Here is a 27468-nt window from a genome sequence, read left to right on the forward strand (position 1 = left end):
GCTTTCAGGAATAAGGTGTTGCTGGCCTCATAAAATTATTTTGGAAGTATTCCATCCCTTTCTATCTTTTAGGAACAGCTTCACTAGAATAGGTATTCTTTCTTCTTCAAATGTTTGATAGAATTCCCTGGGAAGGTATCTGACCCTGGACTTTTCTGTCTTAGGAGGTTTTTGATAACTGATTCAATTTCCTCCTTGGTTAGTGGCTTGTTCAGGTTTCCTGTTTCATCCTGTTCCAGTTTTGGTAGCTTGTGGTTTTCCAGAATTGCGTCCATTTCTTCTAGATTGCCTAATTTATAGGCATATAGCTGCTCATAATATGTTTCTAAAATCTTTTGTATTTCCTTGGTATTGGTTGTGATCTCTCCTTTTGCAGTCATGATTGTATTAATTTTAGTCTTATCTCTTTTGTTTTTAATAAGCCTGGCTGATGGTTTATCTATCTTATTAATTCTTTTAAAGAACCAACTCCTGGTTTTGTTGATCTGTTCCACAGCACTTCTGGTCTCTATTTCATTGAGTTCCACTAGAATCTTTATTAACTCTCTTCTTCTGCTTGGTGTAGGTTTTATTTGCTGTTCTTTCTCCAGTTCCTTTAGATTCAATGTTAGTTTGTGTATTTGAACTTTTCCAATTTTTTGAGGGATGTTTGTATTGTGATGTATTTCCCTGCTTTTGCTGTATACCAAAGTTTTTTAACAGTATTGTCTTCATTCTGATTAGTTTCCATGAATCTTTTTAATTGTTCTCTAATTTCTTGGTTGACCCTTTCTTCTTTCAGCAGGATGCTCTTTAACCTCCACGTGTTTGAATTTCTTCCAAATTTCTTCTTGTGACTGAGTTCAAGTTTCAAAGTATTATGGTCTGAAACTATTCAGGGTACAATCCAAATCTCTTGGTGTTGGTTGAGACCTGTTTTGTGACCCAGTATGTGGTCTATTCTGAAGAAAGTTCCACGTGCACTTGAGAAGAATGTGTATTCAGTTGAGTTTGGATATAAAGTTCTGTAAATATCTGTGAAATCCATTTTCACAGTGTATCCAGTGTATCATTTAAAACTCTTGTTTCTTTAGAGATGTTGTGCTTAGAAGATCTCTCATTTGCAGAAAGTGCCTTGTTGAACTCTCCCAGTATTTGTGTATTATTATCTAAGTATGTCTTAACTTTGGTTATTAATTGATAGATCTACTTGGCAGCTCCCACATTAGGGGCATAAATATTCATGATTGTTAGGTCCTCTTGTTGTATCGATCCTTTAAGTATGATATAGTGTCCCTCTTCATCTCTTACTACAGTCTTTGGGATAAATTTTAACTTATGTGATATGAGGATTGCTACCCCTGCTTTCTCTTGAGGACCATTTGAAAGGTAAACGGTTCTCCAACCTTTTGTTTTCAGGCTGGGGGTGTCCTTAGATCTAAAATGTGTCTCTTGTAGACAGCAAATAGATGGGTCTTGCTTTTTTATCAAGTCTGTAACCCTGCATCTTTTGATGGGGTCATTAAGCCCATTCATGTTCAGAGTTACTATTGAAAGATAGGGATTTAGTGTCATCATAATTCCTATTCAGTCCCTGTTTTTGTGGATTATTTCTCTGGGCTTCCTCTTTCTTTTACAGGGTTACCCTTAATATTTCTTGCAGACCTGGTTTTGTGGTAACATTATTCTTTCAGTTCCTACCTATCTTGGAAACTCTTTATATCTCCTTATATTCTGAATGAGAGCCTTGCTGGATAAAGTATTCTTGGCTGCATGTTCTTCTCATTTAGGACCCCAAATATATCCTTCCTGTCCTTTCTGGCCTGCCAGGTCTCTGTGGAGATGTTTGTTGTTAATGTAATATTTCTCCCCATATCAATTAGGGATCTCTTGTCTCTAGCTGCTTTAAGGATTTTATCTTTATCTTTGGAATTTAGAAGTTTCACTGTTAAATGTCGAGGTGTTGAGCAGTTTTTATTGACTTTAAGGGGAGATCTCTCTATATCCTGGATCTGAATGCCTGTTTCCCTCCCCAAATTAGGGAAGTCCTCAGCTATGATTTGTTCAAATATACTTTGTGGCTCTTCTCCCTCTCAGCATTTTCTGGAACCACAATTATGTGTAGATTCTTCCTTCTCTGGCTATCATTTATTTCCCTTACCCTTTCATTATGGTCTCTTAAAAGTTTTTTCTTTTTTCCTCAACTTCCTTTCTTGCCATCAATTTTTCTTCTATTTAACTCACTCTTTCTTCCATCTCATTAACCCTCATCATTAGTACCTCCAGTTTGGATTGCATCTCATTTAATTGATTTTTAATTTTGGCCTGATTAGTTCTCAAGTAACCAAGTCTCTAGAGTTCTTTATGCTTTTTTCCAGATCCACCAGTAGCTCTATAATTGTGCTTCTGAATTGGCTTTCTGACCTCGAATTGTAATCCATATTCTGTAACTCTGTGGCAGAGTACTGTTTCTGATTCTTTCTTTTGTGGTGAATTCTTCCTTCTAGTCATTTTTCTCAGTGCAGAGTGGTTGTATGAGCACGGTGAGTCAAGAATATCAACCACGACCTAAGTGAATTTCACCCTAGATGATTTTTGCTAGAAGTGAAAATTTTCTCTCTGTAGCATTCCAGCTGTTCTCTCTTTAAATGTCAATTAAAATTCCTAGGTGTTCAGGGTGTTTTGAATCTTATCTATGTAAGTTGGTGGGACCAGGTGAGATGAGGACTCCTACTCTTCTGTCATCTTGCCCCACTTCCTAAAATGTTAAAAATTAAAAAGAATTATTGATTATAAATGGTGACAAAAATTTAGAAGTAAAAGTAAACAACTGGGGAAAATACATATTGGGCAAACCAAAGGAAAGATCAGGCAAGGCAAATATAATTACTATCATAAAAAGTAGAATTCAAGGTGAAAACAACATGACAAAGATGCTGCGTTATATTAATAAGGTATTCTCACCACCAGTAAAGGAATAACACTGAACCTCTGCATAAATGTTACATTGAATACAAATCTATTAGCATTCCAAGAGGAATAGATGGGAATTTAAAAAAAATAGAGCTGTTCATGAACCTGAGTCTTTCCTAGATTTAATACAATTTAATACAAAAATAAAAAATAAGGGGTAATTAAAATAATATACTTAAATAGGCTAATTAAACAAATAAATATCAAACTCTTATAAGGGTACTTGGAGGGATGAGCACTGTGTGTTATGGTATATGTTGGCAAATTGAACTCCAATAAAAAGTAATAAAATGCATTCTTTTCCAGTTCCATAAAACTGTTATAAAAACTGATCATATTTGCCATTTTAGAAGTGTCAAAAATTATATATATTAAAAAGAAGACTGTAAAACCCACTATCATAAAAAGTTGTGAAACCCATACTTAATATGAAGTTAACAAATTTTTTAAATACACTAAAAAAATTGAAAACTCACCTAAAACTTAAGTAAGTCAAAGGTGAAATTTTAAAATGCTACTTACTAACGGTAAAGCAACAAAAGATGTATACACTATTATATGGCATAAACAACACATAAAAAGATTTGTACTGTTCAAAATGTATACAAAAGATATTGTACCATGTATATTCTACAACTATTTTTCAATTAATAAACCCATTTACATGCATTATTTTTATAATCAATAAATTACATAAAATTTTAAAGCCATGATGTATTATTACAAGCAAAGTTTCCAAACTTTAAGGATTTTTCACAGCTGTATAAAATCACCTATAACTTCATTTAAATATTTTAAAAAATAAAATAGCATTAGCAACGTCCATCTGCAAGCCTCATCTCCATAGGTAGTATTCTAGAAAGAAATATGAGATGTGATCAAAGCAGAATTGAGAGTAAACTTCACAATCATTGAAACATTTTAAAATTTTGTATTTGAATACAGTGGCACAAAATGATACATTAATTTCAGGTATATAGCACAGTGATTCAACATCCCTATATATTATGTGAAGCTCATCACAAGTGTAGCTGTCATTTGTCACCATACAACACTATTACAAATGTTATTAAATATATTTCCTATGCTGTACTTTCTATTCCCATGATCTATTCATTCCATAACTGGAAGCTTGTATCTCCTACTCACTTTCATGCATTTTGCCCATTCCTTCACCCCCCTCCCCTCTGGGAAAAAAAAAACAATTTTTTCCTCTATATTCATAGGTCTAATTCCACTTGTTTGTTTATTTGTTTGTTTTTTCTATTCCGCTTAGGAGTGAAATCATATGTGTTTTGTTTTTCAGTCTGACTTTTTCACTTAGCATAAAATCCTCTAGGTCTATCTATGTTGTTGGAAATGGAAAAATATCATAATATTTTATGGTTGTGTAATGTTTCATTGAACATATATACCACAGCTTCCTTATCCTACAACTTCTTTATCCATTCCTCTATTGACGGATGCTTAGCTAGGTTCATATCTTGTGTATTATAAATAATGCTGCATAAGGGTGCATATATATTTTCAAATTAGTGTTTTCATTTCTTCGAGCAAATACCCAGTAGTGGAACTATTGGATCACATGGTATTTCTATTATTTTTTGAGGACCCTCCATACTGATTTTTTAAGTGGCTGTAACAATATATATTCCCACCAATGGTACATGAGGGATTCTTTTTTTCTACATCCTCATCAACACTCGTTAATTTTTATCTTCCTGATTTTAGTCATTATGACAATTATAGGGTTATATCCCACTGTGGTTTTGATTTGCATTTCACTGATGATTAGTGATGTTGAACATCTTTTCATGTGTCAGTTCACTATCTTTATGTCTTCTTTGGAAAAATGTATATTCATGCCCTCTTCTGACACTTTAATCAAATTATATATTCTTTGCTATTGAGTTGTACAAGTTCCTTATATACTATCTATATTAATCTCTTATTATACATATTAGTTGCAAATATATTTCCCATTGAATATATTGCCTTTTTGTTTTTCTGATGGTTTCTTTCTCTGTGCAAAATGTTTTTATTTTGGTGCAGTTTCAATAGTTTAATTTGTTTCTGTTTTCCTTGCATTTAGAAACATATATACAAAAATGTTCCTAAAGCCAATATCAAAGAAATTACTGCATACATTTTTGTGAGAGTCTTATGGTTTCAAGTCTCACCTTTTGAGTTTATTTTTTGTGGATAGTGTAAGACAATAGTTCAGTCCCATTATTTTGCATGTGGTTGTGCAGTTTTCCCAGCACGATCTATTGAAAAGACTGTTGCCCATTTTTTCTTGCTCCCTTTCTCATAGATTGCCATATAAATTGTATTTATTTCTTAGCCTTATATTGTGTTCCATTGATATATGTGCCAGCACCACACTGTCCATATTACTGCAGATTTTAAGAATATCATGAAATCTGGGATTGTGATACCTCCATCTTTCTTCTTTCCCAGAATTGATTAGACTATATGGGGTCTTTCCTGTTTCCAAACAAATTTTAGTATTTTTCGTTGCTGTTGTTTTAAGTCTATGAAGATAGATGTTGATATTTTGATAGGAATTGCATTCAATCTATATATTTCTTTGTATACTATGGATATTTTAGCAATATTAATTTTTCCAGTTCATGAGCATGGAATAGTATTCCGTTTGTGTTATCTTCACATTCTTTCAACAATATTTTACAGTTTTCAAACTATAAGTACTTCACCTCATCAGTTAATTTTATTTCTAGGAATTTTTTTTCTTTCTGGTACAATGGTAAATAGAATGGTTTTCTATTATTTTTATTAATCTGTAATTAACATGAAGTGTTATATTAGTGTCAGGTGTACAATACACTGATACCAAAATTCTTGACATGACTCAGTGTTTACCATAAAAATAATCTTTATTTTTTAATTCCAATATAGTTAACATACAGTGTTATATTAGTTTCAGTGATTCAACAATATAGTGATTTAACCATTCTATAGATTCCTCAGTCCTCATCATGATAAGTGTACTTTACTCTTTTCTTGCCATCATACTCTTTTACACCCTTTCCCATCAACCTCCCCTCTGATAACCATCAGTGTGTTATCAATAATGAAGTATCTGTTTCTTGGATTATCTCTTACTTTTTTTGTTTGTTTGCTTGCTTATTTGTCTTCTTTCTTGAATTCCACATAAGAGTGAAATCATATGTTATTTGTCTTTCTCTGACTGACATATTTCACTTAGCATTATACACCAGCTCCATTTATATTGTTGTAAATGGCAATATTTCATTCTTTTTATGGATGAATAATATTCTTTGTATGTATATACCATATCTTTTAATCCACTCATTTTTCAATGGACACAGGATGCTTCCATAATTTGGCTATTGTAAATAATGCTGCAATAAATACAGGGATGCATGAATCCTTTTCAATAAATATTTTTGTATTTTGGGAGTAAGCACCCAGTATGTGATTACTGGATCAGAAGCCAGTTCTACATTGAACTTTTTAAAGAACCTCCATCTCATCTTACACAGTGGCTGCACCAATTTGCATTCCCCCTCAAAATGCTCAAGGGTTCCCTTTTCTCCACATCCTTACCAACACTTGTTTCTTGTCTGTTTTACTTTAACCATTCTAACAGGTGTGGTTTTAATTTGCATTCCCTGATGATGACTGATATTGAGCATTTTTTAACGTTTGTTGGCTATCTCTATGTCTTCCTTGGAAAAATAACTGTTCATGTTTTCTCACCTTTTGTTAATGGGATTATTTGTGTTATGTTGTGGAGTTTCATAAGTTCTTTATATATTTTCGATACTAACTCCTTATTGGATATGTCATTGGCAAATATATTCTCCCATTCAGTAAGTCAGTAAGTTGACTTTTAATTTTGTTGATTTTTTTTTTTTGCTGTGAAGAATTTTACTTTGATGTAGTCCCAATACTTTATTTTCGCTTTTGTTTCTCTTGCTTCCAGAGACATATCTAGAAAACTTCCTAAGCCAACTTCAAATATATTACTACCTGTGCTCTCCTCTAAGATTTTTATGGTATCAGATTTCAACTTTAAGACTTTCATACATTTTGAGTTTATTATTGTGTATGGTGTAAGGAACTGGTCCAGTTTCATTCGTTTACATTTAGCTGTCCAGTATTCCCAACATCATTTGTGGAAGAGACTGCCTTTTCTCATTGCTTTTTGAAAATTAATTGACCATATAGTTGAGTATTAATTTCTCGGTTTTCCATTCTGTTCCATTCATCTATTTGACTATTTTTGTGCCAATACCATACAGTTTTGATTGCTACCACTTTAGAAATCTGGAATTGTCATACCTCCAGTTTTGTTTTTCTTTTTCAAGATTGCTTTGGTTATTAAGGGCCTTATGTGGTTCTATACAATTTTTTGAATTTTTTGTTTCAGTTCTGTGAAAAAATGCTGTTGGTATTTTGATAAGCATCACATTATATGTGTAGATTATTTTGGGTAGTATTGACATTTTAATGATATTTGTTCTTCCAGTCCACGAGGATGGAATTTCTATTTCTTTACAATGTATTAAATTTCTTTCATCAATGTCTAATAGCTTTCAGAGTACAGGTATTTCACCTCTTTAGTTAGATTTCTTCCAAAATATTTTATCATTTATGATGCAATTGTAAATGGGTTGTTTTCTTAATTTCTTTTTCTGCAACTTCATTATTGGTGTTTGCAAATACAATGGATTTCTGTACATTTGTTTTGCATCCTATGACTATACTGAATTCATTTATCAATTCTGGTAGTTTTTTGGTTCAGTCTTTAGGGTTTTTTTATATATAGTATTATGCCATTAGCAAATAGTGAAAATTTTACTTCTTTCTTACTAATGTGTATATATTTGTTTAATTTTGATGTCTGATTGTTGTGGCTAGGACCTCCAGTACTACATTGAATAAAAGTGGTGACAGTGGACATCCGTGTCTTTTCTTGACCTCAGGAGAGAAGCTCTGTTTTTCTCCATTAAGGGTGATATTAGCTGTGGGTTTTTCATATAAAGTCTTTAGTATGATGAGGTATTTTTCCAACACAACTTGTTGAGGGTTTTTATTATAAGTGGATGTTGTACACTGTCAAATAATTTTTCTATGTCTATAGAATGTTTGGTTTTTATCCTTTCTCTTATTGATGTGATGTTTTATGCTGATTAATTTGCAAATATCCACCCTTGCATCTGAGAAAAAAACCCACTTGATCATAGTAAATGAGTTTTTAAATGTACTGTTGAATTTTTTGCTAGCATTTTTTTGAGGATTTTTGCATCTGTTCATCAAATACATTGGGCTGTACTTCTTTTTGGAGTAGGTGTCTATCTGATTTGAGGATCAAGGTAATGCTAGTATCATAAAATGAAGTTGGAGGTTTTCCCTCCTCTTCTATTTTTTGGAAAAGATTGGGAGGAAAAGGTATTAATTCTTCTCCAAATGTTCACTGAAATTTGCCTGTGAGGCCTTCTGGTCCTGGACTTTTGTTTGTTGAGAGTTTTTTGATTACTGATTCAATTTCATTGCTGGTAATTGGTCAGTTCAAATTTTCTATTTCTTCCTGGTTCATTTTTGGTGGTCTATATGTTTCCAGGAATTTATCCATTTCTTCTCAGTTGTCCAATTTACTGGCATATAATTTTTCATAATATTTTCTTATAATCTCTTGTATTTTTGTGGTGTCAGTTGTTATTTACCTTCCTTCGTTTCTGATTTTGTTATTTCTTTTTCATTTCTGATTTTGTGTCCTCTATATCTATCTCCCTCTCTCTCTCTCTTTCTCTCTGGATGAGTCTGATTAGAGGTTTATCAATTTTATCTTAATTACCAGCTCCTGGTTTCATTGATCTGTTCTATTTTTTTTTTAATTTCTGTATCATTTATTTTGTTCTCTAATCTTCATTATTTCCTTTCTTCTGCAGATTTTGGCTTTCATTTGTTCTTTTTCTAGCCTCTTTAGGTGTAAAGTTGGGTTGTTTAAATATTTTGCTTGCTTCTTGAGATAGGCCTGTATTACAATAAACTTCCCTATTATAATGACTTTTGCTGGGATTCCTGGGTGACTCAGTAGTTGGGCATCTGCCTTAGGCTCAGGGCATGGTCCCAGAATCCAGGATTGAGTCCCACATCAGGCTCCCTGTGGGGAGCCTGCTTCTCTCTCTGCCTGTTTTTCTGCCTCTTTCCTTGTGTCTCTCATGAATAAATAATGTCTTTAAAAAATAAACTTAATTAACATATACTGTATTATTAGTTTCAGAGATAGAATTCAGTGATTCATCAGTTGCATATAACACCCAGTGCTTATTACTTCAAGTTCCCTCCTTAACGCTCATCATCAAATTATTCCATCCCCCCCCACTTGTCTCTACTCCAGCAATCCTGTTTGTTTCCTATAGTTTAGAATCTCATGGTTTGCCACCCTCTCTGTTTTCATCTTACTCTATTTTTCCTACACTTTCCCTATATTCATCTGTTTTGTTTCTTGAATTCCACATGAGTGAAATAATATGGAATTTGTCTTTCTCTGACTTATTTTGCTTACCATAATACACACTAATTACATCCAAGTCATTGCAAATATCAAGATTTCATTCTTTTTATGGGTGAGCAATATTCTATTATATATATATATACCAAATCTTCTTTATGTATTCATCTGTTACCATAGTTTGGCTATTGTGGACATTGCTGCTATTATATTCTTTAGGGTAAATGTACCCCTTCAAATCACTATCTTTGTATCCTTTGGATAAATACCTAGTAGTGCAATTGCTGGGTCCTAGGGTAGCTCTATTTTAAATTTGTGGTAAACCATCTAGCCATGGACTCGTTGGGAGATATTTGATCAATGATTCAATTTTGTTGCTGGTTATGGGTCTGTTTTGGGTTTTCTATTCCACACACTGTTTCAGTTCTTGTAGTTTATATGTTTCTAGGAATGCATCCATTTTTTGCAGGTTGACTCATTTATTGGCATATACTTGCTCATAACATGTTCTGATAATTTTTTGTATTTCTTCAGTGTTGATTGTGACCTCTCCTCTTTTATTTATGATTTTATTTATTTGAATCCTTTCTTTTCTTTTTGATAACCCTGGCTTGTGTTTTATTAATCTTATTAATTCTTTCAAGAGCCAGCACCTAGTTTTGTTGAACTGTTCAACTATTTTTTTTAAATTTTTATATCATTAATTTCAGCTCTAATCTTTATTATTTATCTTCTCCTACTGAATTTAGGTTTTATTTGCTGCTCTTTTCCAGCTCTTTAGATGTAAGTTTAGCTTGTGTATTTGAGACTTTTCTTGTTTCTTAAGAAAGATCTGTATTGCTACATACTTTCATCTTAGAACCAACTTTTCTGCATCCCAAAAGCATTGAACTGTTATGTTCTCATGTTCATTGCTTCCATGTATTTTTTAATTCTTTCCTAATTTCCTGGCTGACCCATTCATTCTTTAGTAGGGTGCTCTTTAACTTTCATATATTTGTGGTCCATCCTATTTTTTCTTGTAGTTGATTCACATTTTAAAGCATTTTTGTTGAAAATACCCATGGTATGGTCTCAATCTTTTTGTATTGGTTGAGATCTGATTTGTGAACCAGTAAGTGTATGATCTATTCTGGAGAATGTTCTATGTGCACTTGATAAGAATGAGCATTGTGTTGTTTTAGGATGAAATCCTCTTAATATATCTGTGAAGTCCATCTGGTCTAATGGGTCATTCATAGCCTTTGTTTCCTTAGTGATCTGCTTAGATGCAATGTCCATTGTTGTGAGTGGAGTCTTAACGTCTCCTACTATTATTGTGTTATTATCAATGTGTTTCTTTAATTTTGTTATTAATTGGTTTGTATATTTGGCTACTCTCAAGTTAGAGGCATAAATATTTACAATTGTTAGATGTATAGATTTTTACTATGATTTATTATTCTTCTTTCTCTCGTATCATAGTCTTTGGTTTTAAATCCAATTTCACTGATATAATGATGGCTACTCCAGCATTCTTTTGATGTCTATTGGCATAATAAATAGTTCTCCACCCCCTCACTTTCAATCTGAAGTATTAAATGAGTCTCTTGTAAGCTGCATATTGATGGGTTTTCTTTTGCTTTGTTTTTTTTTTTTATACATTCTGATACCTTATGTCTATTCATTGGAACATTTAGTCCTTTTACATTCAGAGTAATTATAGAAAGATACAAGTTTACTGCCACTGTATTACTTGTAAGTTGCTGTTTCTGTAAATGGTATCTGTTCCTTTCTGGTCTCTGTTACGTTTGGGCTCTCTCTTTGCTCAAAGCATTAACTTTAATATTTCTTGCAGGGCTGGTTTACTGTTCACAAATTCCTTAATATTTGCTTGTTCTGGAAACTGTATCTCTCCTTCTATTCTGAATGACACCTATAGTGGATAAAGTATTCTTGGCTGCACATTTTTCCCATTTAGCACATTGAATATATCATGCTAGTCCTTTCTGGCCAATCAGGTCTCTGTGGACAGTTCTTCTGCCAACCTTATATTTTTACCATTGTAGGTTAAGGATCCCTTGTCCCAAGCTGCTCTCAGGATTTTCTATCTTTGAAATTTGCAAGTCCCACTATTTTACGTAGCGATGAACTATTTTTATTGATTTTGAGGGAGAATCTCTGTGCCTCCTGTACTTGAATGCATATTGCTTTAGCCAGATTAGAGAAATTCTCATCTTCAATTTGTTCAAATAAACCTTCTGTCCCTCTATCCTGCTCAACATCTTCTAGGACCCCTATTATCCAGGTATTATTGCACTTCAGAGAATCACCGAGTTTTTGAAGTCTCCCGTTGTGATCCAGTAGTGTCCTCCTCTCTTCTATTCAACTTCCTTATTCTCCATTGTTTCTCTTCTAGATCACAGAAACTCTCTTCTACCTCATTTATCAGCCTAAATTTGTGACTGCATCTCAGTAATAGTATTTTTAATTTTGGCCTGACTAGATTTTATTTTTCATTTTATATATTTTATTATTTTAAATTATTTTATTGGAGCTCAATTTGCCAACATATAGCAGAACACGCAATGCTCATCACACCAACTGCACCATCATTGCCCATCACACAGTCACCCCAACCCCCCATCCAACATCCCTTCCACTACCCTTGTTCATTTCCGAGAGGTAGGTGTCTCTCATGTTTTGTCACCCTCACTGATAATTTCACTCATTTTCACCATTTCCCTTGATTCCTGTTCACTAATTTTTATATTCTCCAAATGAATGAGACCATATATTGTTTGTCCTTTTCCAAATGACTTATTTTACTCAGCATAATACCCTCCAGTTCCATCCGCGTTGAAGCAAATGGTGGGTATTTGTCGTTTCTACTGGCTGAGTAATATTCCATTGTATATATATTCCACATCTCTGTTATCCATTCATCTTTCCATGGACACAGAGGCTCCTTCCACAATTTGGCTATTGTGGACATTGCTGCTATAAACATTGGGGTGCAGGTGTCCCAGAGTTTCACTGCATCTGTATCTTTGGGGTAAATCCCCAGCAGTGCAATTGCTGGGTCGTAGGGCAAATCTATTTTTAACTCCTTGAGGAACCTCCACACAGTTTCCCAGAGTGGCTGCACCAGTTCACATTCCCAAAACAGTGCAGAAGGGTTCCCCGTTCTCCACATCCACTCCAACATTTGTTGTTTCCAGTCTGGTTAATTTTCACCATTATCACTGGTGTGAGGTGGTATCTCAATGTGGATTTGATTTGTATTTCCCTGATGGCACGTGATGCGGAGCGTATTCTCATGTGCTTGTTGGCCATGTCTATGTCTTCTTTGGTGAAATTTCTGTTCAGGCTTTTGCCCATTTCATGATTCGATTCTTTGTTTATTTGCTATTGAGTTTCATAAGTTCTTTATAGACCTTGGATACTAGCCCTTTATCTGATAGGTCATTTGCAAATATCTTCTTCCATTCTGTAGATTGTCTTTGAGTTTTGTTAACAGTTTATTTTGCTGTGCAGAAAATTTTTATCCTGATGAAGTCCCAATAATTCATTTTTGCTTTTGTTTCTCTTGCCTTCATGGATGTATTTTGCAACAAGTTGCAATGGCCAAGTTCAAAAAGAGTGTTGCCTGTGTTGTCCTCTAGGGTTTTGATGGAATCTTGTCTCACATTTAGATCTTTCATCCATTTTGAGTTTATATTTGTGTATGGTGTAAGAGAATGGTCTAGTTTCATTCTTCCGCATGTGGATGTCCAATTTCCCCAGCACCATTTATTGAAGAGACTGTCTTTTGTCCAGTGGATAGTCTTCCCTACTTTGTCGAATATTAATTGACCATAAAGTTGAGGGTCCACTTCTGGATTCTCTGTCTGTTCCATTGATCTATGTGTCTGTTTTTGTGCAAGTACCATGCTGTCTTGATGACCACAGCTTTGTAGTACGGCCTCAAATGTGGCATTGTGATGCCCCCAGCTACGGTTTTATTTTTTAATATTCCCCTGGTTATTAGGGGACTTTCCTGATTCCACACAAATATTAAGATGATTTGTTTCAACTCTCTGAAGAAAGTCCATGGTATTTTTGTTTCTTGTTTTTGTTTTTGTTTTTTTGTTTTTTTGTTTGTTTGTTTTTTGCATTCAGAACAGCTCGAAGTTTAATGGACACTTGGTAACCCATTCTTGGTTGAAGGCCGTTTGAAGAGGTGCCCACGGGCAGCATTCACCACCCTCAGGACACAGGGACAGGTACACAGGGTGAGTCAGGGAACCTGAACGCTGTGGAGTGGCGATCAGTGGGCCGCTCACGCCGGGCCAGGACTGGCGGCACTAGGCCTGGGCTCGGGCACCATCCTCCACCATTTGAAGGCAAAGGGCACCCGGTGGATGTTGGCAAGGGAACAGGTAAATTGCCCTGGATAACATTGACATTTTCACAATATTAATTCTGCCAATCCATGAGCATGGAATATTTTTACATCTCCTTGTGTCTTCCTCAATTTCTTTCAGAACTGTTCTGTAGTTTTTAGGGTATAGATCCTCTACCACTTTGGTTAGGTTTATTCCTAGGTATCTTATGCTTTTGGGTACAATTATAAATGGGATTGACTCCTTAATTTCTCTTTCTCCAGTCTCGTTGTTAGTATATAGAAATGCAACTGATTTCTGGGCATTGATTTTGTATCCTGCCACACTGTCAAAATGCTGTATGAGTTCTAGCAATCTTGGGGTGGACTCTTTTGGGTTTTCTATGGACAGGATCATGTCATCTGCGAAGAGGGAAAGTTTGACTTCTTCTTTGCCAATGTGAATACCTTTTACTTCTTTTTGTTGCCTGATTGCTGAGGCTAGGACTTCTGATACTATGTTGAATAGCAGTGGTGATAGTGGACATTACTGTCTTGTTCCTGATCTTAGGGGAAAGGCTCCCAGTGTTTCCCCATTGAGAATGTTTGCTGTGTGCTTTTCATAGATGGCTTTTAAGATGCAGAAGAATGTTCCCTCTATCCCAACACTCTGAAGACTATTGATCAGGAATGGATGGTGTACTTTGATAATGCTTTCTCTGCATCTATTGAGAGGATCATATGGTTCTTGTTTTTTCTCTTGCTGATATGATCAATCACAATGATTGCTTTAGGCATGTTGAACCAGGCTTGCATACCAGTGATAAATCCCAACTGGTCATGGTGAATAATCTTCTTAATGTATTGGTGGATCCTCTTGGCTAGTATCTTGTTGAGAATTTTTGCATCCACGTTCATCAGGAATATTGGTATATAATTCTCCTTTTTGGTGGGGTCTTTGTCTGGTTTTGGAATTAAGGTGATGCTAGCCTCATAGAACGAATTTGGAAGTACTCCATCTCTTTCTATCTTTCCGAACAGCTTTAGTAGAATAGGTATGGTTTCTTCTTTACACGTTTGATAGAATTCCCCAGGGAAGCCATCTGGCACTTGATTTTTTGTCGTGGTAGGTTTTTAATGACTGCTTCAATTTCCTCCCTAGTTATCGGCCTGTTCAGGTTTTCTATTTCTTCCTGCTCCAGTTTTGCTAGTTTGTGGTATTCCAGAAATGTGTCCATTTCTTCTAGATTGGCTAATTTATTGGCGTATAGCTGTTCATAATAAGTTTTTAAAATCGCTTGTATTTCCTTGGTATTGGTAGTGATCTCTCTTTTCTCATTCATGATTTTATTAATTGTAACCTTTTCTCTTTTGATTTTTAAGGCTGGTTAATGGTTTATCTATCTTATTAATTCTATTAAAGAACTAACTCCTGGTTTTGATGATCTATTCCACAGTTCTTCTGGTCTCTATTTAATTGAGTTCTGCTCTAATCTTTATTAATTATCTTCTTCTGCTGGATGAAGGTTTCATTTGCTCTTCCTTCTCCAGCTCCTTTAGGTGCAAGGTTAGCTTTTGTATTTGAGTTCTTTCCAGTATTTGGATGGATGCTTGTATTGCGATGTAGTTCCTCCTCAGGACTGGTTTTGCTGTATCCCGAAAATTTTGAACACTTGTATCTTCATGCTCATTAGTTTCCATGAATCTTTTTAATTATTCCCTAATTTCATGGTTAACCCTTCATCTTTTAGCAGGATGGTCCTTAACCTCCACGTGTTTGAAATCCTTCGAAACTTCTTCTTGTGATTTAGTTCTAGTTTCAAAGCATTATGGTCTGAAAATATGCAGGGGACGATCCCAATCTTTTGGTATCGGTTAAGACCTGATTTGTGACCCAGTATGTGGTCTATTCTGGAGAAAGTTCAATGTGCACTTGAGATGAATGTGGATTCAGTTGCATTTGGATGTAAAGTTTTGTAAAGATCTGTAAAATCTGTCTGTTCCAGGGTATCATGTAAAGCCCCTGTTTCTTTGCAGATGTACTTAGAAGATCTGTCGGCTGTAGAAAGCATTATGTTCAAGTCACGAAGTAAAAGTGTATTATTACCTAAGTAAGTCTTAACTTTGGTTATTAATTGGTTGATATACTTGGTAGCTCACACATTAGGGGCATAAATATTCATTATTGTTAGGTCTTCTTGTTGGATAGATCCTTTAAATATGATATACTGTCCCTCTTCATTTCATACTAGAGTCTTTGGGATAAACTTTAAATTATGTGATATGAAGATTTCTATCCCTGCTTTCTTTTGAGGACCATTTGAATGGTAAATGGTTCTCCAACCTTTATTTTCAGGCTGTAGGTGTCTGAAATGAGTCTCTGGTAGACAGCAATTAGATAGGTCTTGCTTTTTTATCCAGTCTGAAAGCCTGCGCCTTTTGATGGGGTCATTAAGCCCATTCACGTTCACAGATACTTTTGAAAGATATTTAGTGTGATCATGATACCTATTCAGTCCCTGTTTTTGTGTATTGTTTCCTTGGACTTCCCGTTTCTTTAACAGAGTCCCCCTTAATATTTCTTGCAGAGCTGGTTTGGTGGTCACATATTCTTTCAGTTTTTGCCTATCTTGGAAGCTCTTTATCTCTCCTTCTATTCTGAATGAGAGCCTTGCTGGATTAAGTATTCTCGGCTGCATGTTCTTCCCATTTAGAACCCTGAATATATCCTGCCAGCCCTTTCGGGCCTGCCAGGTCTCTGTGGAGAGGTCAACTGTTAACCTAATACTTCTCCACTTAAAGTTTAGGGATCTCTTGTCTCTTGCTGCTTTAAGGATCTTCTCTTTATCTTTGAAATTTGCAAGTTTCACCATTGAATATTGAGGTGTTGAATGGTTTTTATTGATTGTAGTGGAGGATCTGTCTATCTCCTGGATCTGAATGCCTGTTTCCCTTCCCCAGGTAGGGAATTTCTCAGCTATGATTTGTTCAAATATACTTTCTGGTCCACTGTCTCTTTCAGCGTCCTCTGGAACCCCAATTGAACGTAGATTTTTCTTACTGAGGCTGTCATTTATTTCCCTTAACCTATCCTCATGATCTTTTAATTGTTTTTCCCTTTTTTCCTCTGATTCCTTCCTTGCCATCAACTTGTCTTCTATGTCACTCACTCGTTCTTCTACCTTGTCATCCCTTGTTGTTAGGACCTCCAGTTTGGATTGCATTGCATTTAATTGATTTCTAATTTCAGCCTGATTAGATATAAATTCTGCAGCCATGAAGTCTCTTGAATCCTTTATGCTTTTTTCCAGAGCCAGAAGTAGCTTTATAATTGTGCTTCTTAATTGGCTTCTGACATTCAATTGTAATCCAAGTTTTGTAACTCTGTGGGAGAGAGTATTGTTTCTGATTCTTTCCTTTGTTGTAATTTTTTCCTTCCAGTCATTTTTCTCAGTGCAAAGTGGCCAAAAACAAGTTGTACTGGAAAAAGGAGAAAAAGGAAGAAAAAAAAAAAGAGGGCGGGGGGGAAACAAACAGAAAACAAAAAACACTGGGGAGTATCCTCTGATTCTATGTACTTTAACTGCCTGTACTTCTCCCGAACTTTCCAGCACTGCTTGGTCAAGAACTTGCTTTTCCCCTTTCCTTCCAGCTGGTCTTCTGTGGGAGGGACATGCTGTGCTGATTCTGAGGTGTGTGCACCTGGGGGAGCTGCCCAGGCCTCTGCCAGGTGCAGGGCTCATTGGGAGCTATTTATCCTGTGAGTTCCCTGCTCAGTCCGAGGCACAGGTGACACCAGGAGGAACAACAGTGGCAGCGGCCATCTCTCCAGCTTTGTAGTCAGTTCCTGCAGTAACTACCACAGCTGCCAGTCTGCAGGGACCTGGATGCTCCTGGGGCAGGGGGCACCGATCTGTATAGCTCGGGGCTGCCTGGCAGCAGAAGCGTCCTTACTGCCCTGTGTCCTCCCTGGCCTCTGCCTGTCCCGGGTGGGGAGTGTAGGATCTTGGGCTGTGTCCCCCGGCACCCTGGGCTCTGGGGCCTGCACCACTGGAATCGCTTCCTGGGGTGCGCAGCCCCGTCCACGAGGAGCAGCTTCCGGAGCTGCTCCCAAGGCCCCGCCTGGCGTGGGCTCCAGCCCTTTAGTGAGCTCTGCCCACTGTGTGGCATGCTCTCCCCTGGGGCGCAGTTCCTCTGGTAGTGCCCCTGGGAGCCTGAGCATATCCCTGCCCCTCCTGGGATCCTGATGGAGTTCCCTGCGAGCATCCTTCCGTCAGGGAAGATTGGTAAATCTCCTGCTTCTCCAGGCGGGGCTTTCCTGTCCTGGGGCTCTCGCTGCCCAGGCTTCTCTGGCTCCTTGCGGGGGCCCCTCCCCCTGGGAACCTTTTTTATTTCTTTATTTTTTTCCATCTTCCTACCTTGATAGAAGCGCCAACTCTTCTCACTAGCATTCCAGCTGTTCTCTCTTTAAATCTCATGCCGAATTTGTAGGTTTTCAGGATGAATTGAAAGTTATCTAGGTAAGTTGGTGGGGACAGGTGACTTGGGGGACCGTACTCTTCTCTAGTGTCTTCTATAATTCAAGCCCAGTTAGTATCTTTATATTTGTTATTTTAAATTCCAGTTCAGACATTTCACTTATATCCATATTAATTAAATCCCCAGTGGTATTAGCTCTTGTTCTGTCTTTTAGGGGGAATTTCTCCATCTAGTAATTTTGTCCAGAAAAGAAATCAGGGAAGAAACAAAACAGTAATAACAAAAACAACAAAACTTCAGGAAGTGTTTCTGCTGTATGCCATGTATACTCTGCTCTTGTGTTTTGGCTGCTCTTTCCTTCTTGTCGTTCCTCTATGCAGTTCCTCCTTGCTTGTAGTGTGATGTGTTTGGACCTTTAAGTAATTGGGATTTTATTTGTTTTTCAATGTAAGCCTTAAAAAAGAAAAAAAAAAGGAAATGAAAAAAGAGAAAGAAAACAAAGAACAAAACAAAAACTTGATCCAAGACCAAAGGAAAAAAACAAGCATGCAAACAAATAGGCAAATGATAAACTATCAGCTTGATTCTATAATATAAGAAAGAAGGAATGAAAAAAGAGCAGAGGAGGATTAAAAGAGAAAATATATAAAAAGCCTAATCCAAATAAGAAGAGAAGGAAACAAACAAGCCAACAAATGATCAAAAGATTATAAGCCTGATACAAAAAAAGTGAAGAGAAGAAAATATATGGATAAAGAATAAAAGGATATAAGGATAAAGAATAAAAAAGAAATAGAAAAAGAATGTATTTTTAAAAATTTAGAACAATAACAGAGGAGTGAAAAAAAGAGAAGTAAGCACTGTCCAATGGAAGCTGGTATTTTAGATATTTCTTTAATCAGTAGACTTGGTAGATGTGGGGGGCTTGTGTTGGTCTTCTAAGGGAGAAGCCTGCTGGGCGATTTTCACAAGTTGGCTTTCTCTGTAAAGATGCCCCTCCTGGGTGCAAGGGTGCTGGATTTAGTGTAGGGGACTCCAGCCTCCACTGAAGGCACTGTGATTCTCTATGGTGTCTACTGTGCTGGTGTTTGAGGGTGAGAGGGGTGGTGGTGGAGAAAGAATACAGCTTCACCCTATCTTCTTGTCCTCAGGGAGTAGAATTCCTGGCCCCCACCTTTCAGAATACCCGCGGAGAATAGTGAACAACCTACTGTGTCCCGTGCTTTGATCAGTTCCGTGCCCTTAACCTTTCTGTGTTTCAAGGTTCCAGCACACCCAGAGCCACAGATCTCCTGTATTTTATCTCTGGCCAGTGGCTGTGATTCCAAACTCCAAGCTTTAAAAGGCTTTGTAAGGTGTGGGCTAACTTGCTTTCCCTGGAGGAAAGGCTTGGGGTGTGCTCAGCAGTGTCCTGTCCTCAAAAAGCAGTTACACAGTACACATGCAGAAGCTAGAGTTTATTGTAATGCTCAGTGAAAAGCTAGAACCAGGTTATTGGCCATCTGCATGTGACTCCATCTCCTACTCTGTTCTGTCCCAGAAAAGATGCTTGAATCTATCACAGCAGACAGTGAAAAGTAGTGGCCAGGTTATCTGCAATCTGCTCCTGCCTCTGCTTTCTCAATTCTGCCACAGAAAAGCAGCTGCTACACTCACACAAGAGAGTTAAGCCTATTGTGATTCATAGCAAAAAGTGAAGAGGTTTTCTGCCCTCTGCATGCACCTCTGACTCTGCTGTTGAGCACAGCTCAGTGATTCCCTGCTGGCATTTTGTCCTTGGAGAGGCAAAATATGCTCTTCCAATTGCCTACCAGGAAGGGGACCAATCTCTCCCTGGGGAACCCGGGGGATTTTCTCACAACTGCTTCTTGTGCTGTCCTTACCCACTAGGCATTCTCGCACTTTTTCCCTCTCCCTGACTTTGCCTCATGGAAAGGGTTCCCTCCCCTTCAAGGCCACATGGCTTTGCTCTTCTCAATTCATGGCTCCAAACCTTGCAACTACCACATTCTTCCCTACAACTATGCAGATTATCTCCTTAATCCTTAGATCATCTTCCTAGTTGTTCAAAATAGTTGAATATTGACCCAGCTGGATTTGAAGGATGAGAGAACTTCAGGGCCCGCCTACTACTTCACCATCTTAATTCCACCACCACGCACTTTTCATTAATTTTTGCCATTGTAATTATTTTATGTCTTGGTATGGACCTCCTTGGGTTGATTTTGTTAGGGGATCTCAGTGTCTCCTGGATGCAGATATCTATTTCCTTCCCCAGATTATAAAAGTTTTCAGGTAAACTTTCCTAATCTGGGAAGAGAAACAGGCATGCAGATCCAGGAAATAGAGATAACCCCCCCCCCAAAATCAATAAAAAACACTCAACACCTAGATATTTAATATTGATGCTTGCAAATTCCAAAGATAAAGAGAGGATCCTTAAAGCAGCAAGAAACAAGAAATTTCTAACATTTGTGGGGAGAAATACTAGATGAACAGCAGACATCTCCACAGAGACCTAGCAGGCCGGAAAGGGCTGACAGGATATATTAGGGTCCTAAATGAGAAAAACATGCAGCCAAGAATACTTTATCCAGCAAGGCTCTCATTCAGAATAGAAGGAGAGATAAAGAGCTTCCAAGATAGGCAGAAACTGAATGAATATGTGACCACCAAACCAGTTCTTCAAGAAATATTAAGGGGGACTCTGTAAAAGAAAGAGGAAGTCAAATGGAACAATCCACAAAAACAGAGACTGAATAGGTATCATGATGACCCGAAATTCATATCTTTCAATAGTAACTCTGAATGTGAATGGGCTTAATGACCCCATAAAAGGGCGCAGGGTTTCAGACTGGATAAAAAAGCAAGACCCATCTATTTAATGTCAAGACACTTACAGCCTGAAAATAAAAGGTTGTAGAACCATGTACCATTCAAATAGTCCTCAAAAGAAAACAGGGGTAGCCATTCTTATATCAGATAAATTAAAGTTTATCCCTAAGACTGTAGTGAGAGACGAAGAGGGACACTATATCATACGTAAAGGATCTATCCAACAAGAGGACATAACAATCCTCAAAATATATGCCCCGAATGGGGGAGTTGCAAAGTATACCAATCAATTAATAACCAAAGTTAAGACATACTTAGATAATAATAAGTATCTTCGCTTTCTACAATTGACAGGTCTTCTAACCACCATATCTCCAAAGAAACAAGAGCTTTAAATGACACACTAGACCAGATGGATTTCACAGATATTTATAGAACTTTACATCCCAACACAACTGAATACACATTCTTCTCAAGTGCACATTGAACTTTCTCCAGATTAGACCACATACTGGGTCACAAATCAGGTCTTAACAAATACCAAAAGATTGGGATTGTCCCCTGCGTATTATCAGACCATAAAGCTTTGAAATTAGAACTAAACCACAAGAAGAAGTTTTGAAGGATTTCAAACATGTGAAGGTTAAGGACCATCCTGCTAAAAGATGAAAGGGTCAACCAGGAAATTAAGGAAGAATTAAAAAGATTCATGGAAACTAATGAGAATGAAGATACAACCGTTCAATATTTTTGGGATGCAGCAAATGCAGTCCTGAGGGGGAAATACATCGCAATACAAGCATCCAACCAAACAGTAGAAAGAAGTAAAATACAAAAGCTAACCATGCACCTAAAGGAGCTAAATAAAAAGCAGTGAATAGATTCTAAACCCAGCAGAAGAAGAGACTTAATCAAGATTCGAGCAGAACTCAATGAAATAGAGACGAGAACTATGGAACAGATCAACAAAACCAGGAGTTGGTTCTTTGATAGAATTAATAAGATAGATAAACCATTACATAGCCTTATCAAAAAGAAGATAGAAAAGACTCAAATTAATAAAATCATGAATGAGAAAGGAGATATCACCAACAACACCAAGGAAATACAAACGATTATAAAAACATATTATAAGCAACTATATCCCAATAAATTAGGCAATCTAGAAGAAATAGATGCATTTCTAAAAAACCACAAACTACCAAAACTGGAAAAGGAAGAAATAGAAAACCTGAACAGGCCAATAACCTCGGAGGAAATTGAAGCAGTCATCAAAAATCTCCCAAGACACAAATGTCCAGGGCCAGATGGCTTCCCTGGGGAATTCTATCAAACGTTTAAAGAAGAAACCATACCTATTCTACTAAAGCTGTTCCTGAAAGATAGAAAAATATGGAATAATTCAAAACTTGTTCTATGAGGCCAGCATCACCTTAATTCCAAAACCAAACAAAGACCCCACCAAAAAGGAGAATTATAGGCCAATATCTCTGATGAACATGGATGCAAAAATTTTCAACAAGACTCTAGCCAATAGAATCCAACATTACATTAAGAAGATTATCACCATGACTAAGTGGGATTTATCCCCGTGATGCAAGGCTGGTTCAACACTCGTAAAACAATCAATGTGATTCATCAAATCAGCAAGAGGAAAAACAAGAAACATACCATCCTCTCAATAGATGCAGAGAAAACATTTGACAAAATACACCATCCATTCCTGATCAAAACTCTTCAGAGTGTAGCGATAGAGGGAACATTCCTGAGCATCTTAAAAGCCATTTATGAAAAGCCCACAGCAAATATCATTCTCAATGGTAAAACACTAGGAGCTTTTCCCCTAAGATTAGGAACAAGACAGTAATGTCCGCTATCACCACTGCTATTCAACATAGTACTAGAAGTCCTATCCTCAGTAATCACACCACAAAAAGAAATAAAAGGCATTCACATTGGCAAATAAGAAGTCAAACTCTCCCTCTTCGCAGATAACATGATAGTCTACGTAGAAAACCAAAAGGACTCCACCCCAAGATTGCTAGAACTCATACAGCAATTTGGCAGTGTGTCAGGATACAAAATCAATGCCCAGAAGTTAGTGGCATTTCTATATACTAACAATGAGACTGAAGAAAGCGAAATTAAAGAGTCAATCTCATTTACAATTGTACCCAAAAGCATAAGTAAGATACCTAGGAATAAACCTAACCAAAGAGGTAAATGATCTATACCCTAAAAACTATAGAACACTTCTGAAAGAAATTGAGGAAGACTTACTACTGTGAAAATGTCAATGTTACCCAGGGCAATATATATGTTTAATGCAATCCCTATCAAAATACCATGGACTTTCTTCAGAGAGTTGAAACAAATCATCTGAAGATTTGTGTGGAATCAGAAAAGACCCCAAATAGCCAGAGGAATATTAAAAAAGAAAACCATAGCTGGGGGTATCACAATGCCAGATTTCAGGTTGTACTAGAAAGCTGTGGTCATCAAGACAGTGTGGTACTGGCACAAATTCAGAAACATATATCAATGGAACAGAATATAGAATCCAGAAGTGGACCCTGAACTTTATGCTCAACTAATATTCAACAAAGGAGGAAAGACTATCCACTAGAAGAAAGACAGTCTCTTCAATAAATGGTCCTGGAAAGATTGGACATCCACAGGCCGAAGAATTAAACTAGATCATTCTCTTACACCACACACAAATATAAACTCAAAATGGATGAAGGATCTAAATGTGAGACAAGATTCCATCAAAATCCTAGAGGAGAACACAAGCAACACCCTTTTTGAACTCAGCCACAGTAACTTCTTGCAAGATTCTTCCACGAATGCAAAAGAAACAAAAGCAAAAATGAACTATTGGGACTTCATCAAAATAAGAAGCTTTTGCACAGCAAATGATACAGTCAAAAAAACTAAAAGACAACCTACAGAATGGGAGAAGATGTTTGCAAATGACGTATCAGAATAACGGGCTAGCGTCCAAGATCTATAAGGAACTTATTAAACTCAACACCAAAGGAACAAACAATCCAGTCATGAAATGGGCAAAAGACATGAACAGAAATCTCACAGAGGAAGACATAGACATGGCCAACATGCACATGAGAAAACGCTCGGCATCCCTTGCCATCAGGGAAATACAAATCAAAACCACAATGAGATACCACCTCACACCAGTGAGAATGGGGAAAATTAACAAGGTAGGAAACAACAAATGTTGGAGAGGATGTGGAGAAAAGGGAACCATCTTACACTTTTGGTGGGAATGTGAACTGGTGCAGCCACTCTGGAAAACTGTGTGGAGGTTCCTCAAAGAGTTAAAAATAGACCTGCCCTACGACCCAGCAATTGCACTGTTGGGGATTTACACCAAAGATTCAGATGCAATGAAACGCCGGGACACCTGCACCCCGATGTTTCTAGCAGCAATGTCCACAATAGCCAAACTGTGGAAGGAGCCTCGGTGTCCATCGAAAGATGAATGGATAAAGAAGATGTGGTTTTTGTATACAATGGAATATTACTCAGCCGGTAGAAACGACAAATACCATTTGCTTCAATGTGGATGGAACTGGAGGGTATTATGCTGAGTGAAGTCAATTGGAGAAGGACAAACATTGTATGTTCTCATTCATTTGGGAAATGTAAATAATAGTGAAAGGGAATATAAGGGAAGGGAGAAGAAATGTGTGGGAAATATCATAAAGGGAGACAGAACATAAAGACTCCTAACTCTGGGAAACGAACTAGGGGTGATGGAAGGGGAGGAGGGCGGAGGGTGGGGGGAATGGGTGACGGGCACTTAGGGGGGCACTTGAGGGGATGAGCACTGGGTGTTATTCTGTATGTTGTTAAATTGAACACCAATAAAAAATAAATTTATTATTTAAAAAAATAATAAAAAAAAAGGGTTAAAAAAAAAGAAGCCTCCATGAAGGCAAGAGAAACAAAAGCAAAAATGAACTATTGGGACTTCATCAAAATATGAAGCTTTTTGCACAGCAAAAGAAGCAGTCAACAAAATTCAAAGACAACCTACAGAATGGGAGAAGATGTTTGCAAATGACCTATCAGATAAAGGGCTAGCGTCCAAGATCTATAAGGAACTTATTAAACTCAACACCAAAGGAACAAACAATCCAGTCATGAAATGGGCAAAAGACATGAACAGAAATCTCACAGAGGAAGACATAGACATGGCCAACATGCACATGAGAAAATGCTCTGCATCCCTTGCCATCAGGGAAATACAAATCAAAACCACAATGAGATACCACCTCATACCAGTGAGAATGGGGAAAATTAACAAGGTAGGAAACAACAAATGTTGGAGAGGATGTGGAGAAAAGGGAACCATCTTACACTTTTGGTGGGAATGTGAACTGGTGCAGCCACTCTGGAAAACTGTGTGGAGGTTCCTCAAAGAGTTAAAAATAGACCTGCCCTATGACCCAGCAATTGCACTGTTGGGGATTTACCCCAAAGTTACAGAATCAGTGAAATGCCAGACACCTGCATTCCAATGTTTATAGCAGCAATGTCCACAATAGCCAAACTGTGGAAGGAGCCTCGGTGTCCATCGAAAGATAAATGGATAAAGAAGATGTGGTTTATGTATACAATGAAATATTATTCAGCCATTAGAAACGACAAATACCCACCATTTGCTTCAATGTGGATGGAACTGGAGGGTATTACACTGAGTGAAATAAGCCAATCGGAGAATGACAAACATATGGTCCCTTTCATTTGGGGAATATAAAAAATATTGAAAGGAATAAAGTAAGGAGGAAAGGTAAGGAGGTACCTTAAGGTACCTTAACAAGGTAAGGAGGAAAAATGAGTGGGAAACATCAGAAAGGGAGACAGGACATGAGAGACTCATAACTCTGGGAAACAAACAAGGGTTCGTAGAACGGAAGGTGGGCAGAGGGTGGGGGCGACTGGGTGATGGGCACTGAGGGGGGCACTTGATGGGATGAGCACTGAGTATTATTCTATATGTTGGCAAATTGAACACCAATAAAAAATAAATTTAAAAAAGCAGAAAAGTTTTCAGCTATTATTTTTCAAGTAATTTTTCTGTCCCCCTTTCCTCTCTCTTTTTCTTCTGAGTTCCCTAAAATGCCAATGTTATTATGCTTGATGATGTCACTGCACTCCTTACATCTATTCTCATTTTGTATAATTATTTTTCTCTCATTTGGTCAGCTTGTCTATTTTCCATTATTCTGTCTTCCAGATTGTTAATTCATTTCTATGTCTCCTCCAACCTGCTATATATTCCATTTAGTGTATTTTTATTTTTTTATTTCAATTCAATTTGCCAACACATAGTACAGTTTAAATTTCATTTGTGTTCTTCATCTCTGATTGCTTCTTTTTTATATCTTTTTTAAATGTCTCATTGATGTCCTCCACTCTTCTGTCGTGTCCATTGGTATCTTTATTCTCCTTCCTTTATTTTTTAAAGATTTTATTTATTTATTCATAGAGACACACACACAGGGGCAGAGGCACAGGAAGAGGGAGAAGCAGGCTCCATGCAGGGAGCCTGACGTGGGACTCGATTCAGAGTCCCCAGGATCACACCCCCGGCTGCAGGCGGCACTAAACCGCTGCGCCACCGGGGCTGCCCATGATCGTTCCTTTAAATTATCTATCAGACATATTACTTCTATCCATTTCTCTTTGTTCTCTTTTTTAAAATTTTCTTTCCTTTTATTAAATTGAGATATTTGCAAGCCATAAAATCTACCTGTATAAAATGTACAACTCAATGGTTTTCAGTATACTCACAGGTATATGTGCATCACCTCAATCTAATTCCAGAACACTTTTATTATCCAATAAAGAAACCCCACACTCATTAGCGGCCATTCCCATTTCCCCGCGTCAACCAGGGGTCTACTTTTTTTCTGAAAGGATCTGCCTATATTTCTTTCCTTCTAAAATTTTGTTTATTAACTTAGTGAAGAGGACAGAAGTTAAATTAATTAACATTTTAGTCCATAAAACCTGAGCCGGTTTCTTTCCTTCTTCCTTTCTTTTCCTTTTTCTTTCTTTCTTTCTTTTCCTCCTTCTTCTTTTTTAATAATCCATTACTCTCTGGTCCTCTCTCCTCCTTCCCTTCCATGAGCATTCACCCTGATGTTTGGGGTTGACTATGTGTCATGTTATGACATCTAAAGAAATGTAGGTCTCTTTCTGTGGTTTTGTCCTATTTTTTAAATTTGAGACAAATTCGTCTGCCTCCTAGTTTTTTCAACTGTCTGTGTCAGTTTCTTTGTGTCAACAATGTCAGGTACAACTCATCTTGAAAATAGTGGGTGGT

This window comes from Vulpes vulpes, chromosome X, assembly GCF_048418805.1.
Source record: "Vulpes vulpes isolate BD-2025 chromosome X, VulVul3, whole genome shotgun sequence".
Taxonomy (NCBI): Eukaryota; Metazoa; Chordata; class Mammalia; order Carnivora; family Canidae; genus Vulpes; species Vulpes vulpes.